Source organism: Coregonus lavaretus (genome assembly GCF_964263955.1).
Source record: "Coregonus lavaretus genome assembly, chromosome: 11".
NCBI lineage: Eukaryota > Metazoa > Chordata > Actinopteri > Salmoniformes > Salmonidae > Coregonus > Coregonus lavaretus.
This window is the reverse complement of record NC_139998.1, coordinates 2,129,012-2,135,011: the sequence shown is the minus strand read 5'-3', so window position 1 is coordinate 2,135,011 and position 6,000 is coordinate 2,129,012.

Sequence of the window (6,000 nt, the reverse complement as noted above, 5' to 3'; positions counted from 1 at the left end):
ATTAAACATTTTTTCAGAAAATAATTGATCAATTAGTATATTTGAGTTTAACCACAATATTTGTTGCATTATATGTTCTGTCATTTCTGGAGGATTAAATTGAAATTGCTGCCAACTTTCTATGGCTTGTTTTAGAAATAGTGATATTTGGGAGATTATTTCCTTTTCAAATAACTGAAAGTGAGAGGTTGTAATCTGAATAAAGGGGAAAATACCATTCTTGAACATGGGGTGAGACAATCTTACTAATTTGCTAGAGAACCTGTTCGTATTTAAGTATAACTTTTGTATGACTGAAGCTTTTAGTGATATGTCTAATGCTTTAATATTTAATAATTTCTGTCCTCCGAATTCATATTCATTATATAAATAGTTTAATTTTGTCTGGCTTGCCGCTCCAAATAAAATGGAATATTGTTTTCTCATATATTTGAAAAAACTGTTCGCTAGGCGTAGGCAAGACCATAAGCAAATAGGTAAACTGGGATAATACTAAAGAGTTAATCAGGGTGATTTTTCCACAAATAGACAGGTATTTACCTTTCCATGGTAGCAAGATCTTATCTATTTTTACTAACTTTCTATTCAAATGTATTGGACTGAGATCATTTATTTATTTTGGGATATGTATACCGAGTATATCCACATCACCATCAAACCATTTTATGGTAAACTACACGGTAATGTAAATATTTTATTTTTTAGTGATCAAATATGTATGAGGCTGTGGAGGGATTCAAGTTGTGGATTTAAAAGAAAACATGAATCATCAGCGTACAATGAAACCTTTGTTTAAATGCCCTGGATTTCTAATCCCTTGATATTATTGTTGGATCTGATTTTATAGCTAGCATTTCGATGGTCATAATAAATAGATATGCCGATAGTGGACAACCTTGTTTTACTCCTCTTGACAGTTTAAAACTTTGGGCGAAATAGCCATTATTTACTATTTTACACCAATGGTTACTATACATGACTTTAACCCATTTTATAAGAGATTCTCCAAAATTGAAATGCTCCAGGCAATTATATATACAGTGGGGGAAAAAAGTATTTAGTCAGCCACCAATTGTGCAAGTTCTCCCACTTAAAAAGATGAGAGGCCTGTAATTTTCATCATAGGTACACGTCAACTATGACAGACAAATTGAGAAAAAAAAATCCAGAAAATCACATTGTAGGATTTTTAATGAATTTATTTGCAAATTATGGTGGAAAATAAGTATTTGGTCACCTACAAACAAGCAAGATTTCTGGCTCTCACAGACCTGTAATTTCTTCTTTAAGAGGCTCCTCTGTCCTCCACTCGTTACCTGTATTAATGGCACCTGTTTGAACTTGTTATCAGTATAAAAGACACCTGTCCACAACCTCAAACAGTCACACTCCAAACTCCACTATGGCCAAGACCAAAGAGCTGTCAAAGGACACCAGAAACAACATTGTAGACCTGCACCAGGCTGGGAAGACTGAATCTGCAATAGGTAAGCATCTTGGTTTGAAGAAATCAACTGTGGGAGCAATTATTAGGAAATGGAAGACATACAAGACCACTGATAATCTCCCTCGATCTGTTGCTCCACGCAAGATCTCACCCCGTGGGGTCAAAATGATCACAAGAACGGTGAGCAAAAATCCCAGAACCACACGGGGGAACCTAGTGAATGACCTGCAGAGAGCTGGGACCAAAGTAACAAAGCCTACCCTCAGTAACACACTACCAGGGACTCAAATCCTGCAGTGCCAGACGTGTCCCCCTGCTTAAGCCAGTACATGTCCAGGCCCGTCTGAAGTTTCCTAGAGTGCATTTGGATGATCCAGAAGAGGATTGGGAGAATGTCATATGGTCAGATGAAACCAAATTAGAACTTTTTGGTAAAAACTCAACTCGTCGTGTTTGGAGGACAAAGAATGCTGAGTTGCATCCAAAGAACACCATACCTACTGTGAAGCATGGGGGTGGAAACATCATGCTTTGGGGCTGTTTTTCTGCAAAGGGACCAGGACGACTGATCCGTGTAAAGGAAAGAATGAATGGGGCCATGTATCGTGAGATTTTGAGTGAAAACCTCCTTCCATCAGCAAGGGCATTGAAGATGAAACGTGGCTGGGTCTTTCAGCATGACAATGATCCCAAACACACCGCCCGGGCAACGAAGGAGTGGCTTCGTAAGAAGCATTTCAAGGTCCTGGAGTGGCCTAGCCAGTCTCCAGATCTCAACCCCATAGAAAATCTTTGGAGGGAGTTGAAAGTCCATGTTGCCCAGCGACAGCCCCAAAACATCACTGCTCTAGAGGAGATCTGCATGGAGGAATGGGCCAAAATACCAGCAACAGTGTGTGAAAACCTTGTGAAGACTTACAGAAAACGTTTGACCTGTGTCATTGCCAATAAAGGGTATATAACAAAATATTGAGAAACTTTTGTTATTGACCAAATACTTATTTTCCACCATAATTTGCAAATAAATTCATTAAAAATCCTACAATGTGATTTTCTGGACTTTTTTTCTCTCATTTTGTCTGTCATAGTGGACGTGTACATATGATGAAAATTACAGGTCTCTCTCATCTTTTTAAGTGGGAGAACTTGCACAATTGGTGGCTGACTAAATACTTTTTTTCCCCACTGTAGTTGCTGCCCATAGCATTGAATGCAAGGGAAGCCAGCGAGCATTTGGCCTCCCTTGATAAAATATAGCCAATCAGAGTTGAGGTAAACTGAGTGAGCTCATCTGTGAATGGTCCTGACGCACCAAAAAGAAGTGTCAAGGGAAGTCAGTTTGAATTTGGCGTCACTCCTATCAAACGCATTGAGAGCATACGTAATTGACAGAAACAACTTGAATAGTTGCATCTCATTGTGTTGTTGTACTCCGGTAGCTAGCTAGCTAAAACTGGCCCTTTCCTAAATTAGCCATGGATGGAGGTAGAGATTTGGACTTGTGGTTTTATTTAATTATCCGTACTGACCAATTACTATAACGGCGATTCTGATCCAACCATTAATTAATACATTGTGCCCTTGGCCTGAGAGGATGGAAGTTCAATATGTAGCTAGATGTAAAGGGCTAATGTTAACTAGCTAACGTTGCCCATGAATGGAAGTTAGGCTAGTGAGCAAGCATTTTAGCCAGGTAGCCTAGGACAACAAAAAAATAAAAGTGTGTACTGTATGATAGAGTGATAGACCGTTTCGTCAACATGAAAGAGAGGAGGATGGCATTGGTGTTTCTCTACAAGTAGGGTGAGTCAACATGTTTCTTCTACTTGCACGAATGCGCACACACGCACACAGAAATCTGAACCATGGACAGCCACATCATATTTTGCTTACGTTGATTGGACTAAATTGTTTTTGGTATCTTTTAGTTGTCACTGTATTAGACTAAGCATAGGTGATTTGATGATGTTGAAATATTGAAGTAAAAATGGTGCTGGAATAGTGGAGGCAGCTCCTGTTTTCTTTGTGACTTGCGTTAACTCTCCCTGGTTCTAAATCATAGTTGTTTAGTGGTCCGAAAACGTCAGAAACATTAACTTGCTTGACCATGCTGTAGGTCATGTAACTGTTTGTTACATGCATTATGCTTGTGGACTTCCCCTGACAGAGGTTGCTCTCCGGTTTTGTGATGAAACAAAATTGTGGTTGAATTTATTCTGCCACTGTGTCTTATTGTCTCAGCCTTTAGGCCTATATATCACTGTCGCAAGGCATATGGACTAACAGATTATAGAGCAAACAACGCAATTATCTCACAACACATAGGTTGTAATATGGCTATTTTTCCTGGCATCCCCAGTGATTTTAACCACGAACTGCTACTACCGTGGTAGCCTCTCTGCTGGAGCAATCCTTGAGTGGAAAGTAAATGGCAGAACTGCAAATACATATAATGCTAATTAGTGATAAAGCCAAATCAACTATCAACACTACTACCAAATACTTTTTATAACTAACCCCTTGTACTTTCAATTTTTCCAAAAGCAATTGTTTTTGCTGTCATTTATGTCAATTGAGTGACCTCTACTGTCGTAATGTGGAACGGAAGATTCTACTGCGTTGCGTGTCTTACAAGTTTGTCTCCAGAATATTGCCAAGGAGAAAGCAAGTCCTTGATGTCATTTATGGCCATATGCTTAATTAATAGGTTGATAACAGATATTTACAGTGAAATATTTGATTAAACAGATTTTATTTCAGGGTATGATGGGAAAAGACATTACAGGCTATCCAAAAGAAAAACTATTCACCCCCCACACCAAATTGAGATGCTGACCAAAAAACAAAGTCATACATTCTGTGTACTTCCAACCATTTAGGGCACGTGTCAAACTCATTCCAAGGAGGGCCGAGTGTCTGCAGGTTTTCGCTCCTCCCTTGTACTTGGTAAACAACTCCCCACACCTGGTTGTCTAGAGCTTAATTGAAAGGAAAAACCAAAAACCTGCAGACACTAGGCCCTCCATGGAATGAGTTTGACACCCCTGATTTAGGCTAAAAGAAAGAACCAAGGTTCAGCATTAGGGCTTCCTCAACCCTCCCTGAAGAAGGTGCTGAAATGTTGGTTCTTTCCATTAAATCTGAGGTGTCAAACTCATTCCATGGAGAGCCTAGTGTCTGCAGGTTTTTGGTTTTTCCTTTCAATTAAGCTCTAGACAACCAGGTGTGGGGAGTTGTTTACCAAGTACAAGGGAGGAGCGAAAACCTGCAGACACTCGGCCCTCCTTGGAATGAGTTTGACACGTGCCCTAAATGGTTGGAAGTACACAGAATGTATGACTTTGTTTTTAAGACTTAGACTTAATCTTAGTGTGTGAGATTAACTTGACACGAGAGACATAAGAACAGTGTGCTGGCGTTACAATAGGATGGTGGCATTGCATACATACAAAATAAAAAGCATTCATGTTAAGTATATTAAGAAAAGTGATATTGTGGCAGTAAGAAGTGAAGGTGGACGTTTTTTCCAGAGGGAAGCAAAAGCCAGAAGCAGGTATGGGGGGAAAGAAATGGAAAAATTCTTCCCTGACCTCTTTTCACAAGATGATCCAGAAAGCTCCTGTAAAATACACAAAAACTAAAGATTACAAGTGTGTGTTCGCGCTTCTTTGAGCTAAGAGTTAGTACTAATAAAGTAACAAGCAGACAGACACCTAAACAGTAAGAAGACAATAAGAAATGTAGGCTCTTTAAGAAAACACAATTATGAAATCATATGTGCAACTACAGCACTGATGAGATTAATTTGACATGAGAGACATAGAACGGTGTGCTGGTATTACAATATGATGGTAGCATTACATTCATGTTAAGTAAATTTTGCTACACCTGCAATTTTGCTAAACCCGCAATAACATCTGCTAAATATGTGTACAGTGCCTTGCGAAAGTATTCACCCCCCTTGTTATTTTTCCTAATTTGTTGCCTTACAACCTGGAATTAGAATGGATTTTTTTGGGGTTTGTATCATTTGATTTACACAACATACCTACCACTTTGAAGATGCAGATTTTTTCTTTTTTGTGAAACAAACAAGAAATAAGAGAAAAAAACAGAACTTGAGCATGCATAACTATTCACCCCCCCAAATTCAATACTTTGTAGAGCCACCTTTTGCAGCAATTACAGCTGCAAGTCTCTTGGGGTATGTCTCTATAAGCTTGGCACATCTAGCCACTGGGATTTTTGCCCATTCTTCAAGGCAATACAGCTCCTTCAAGTTGGATGGGTTCCGCTGGTGTACAGCAATCTTTAAGTCATACCACAGATTCTCAATTGGATTGAGGTCTGGGCTTTGACTAGGCCATTCCAGAACATTTAAATGTTTCCCCTTAAACCACTCAAGTGTTGCTTTAGCAGTATGCTTAGGGTCATTGTCCTACTGGAAGGTGAACCTACATCCCAGTCTCAAATCTCTGGAAGACTGAAACAGGTTTCCCTCCAGAATTTCCCTGTATTTAGCGCCATCCATCATTCCTTCAATTCCGACCAGT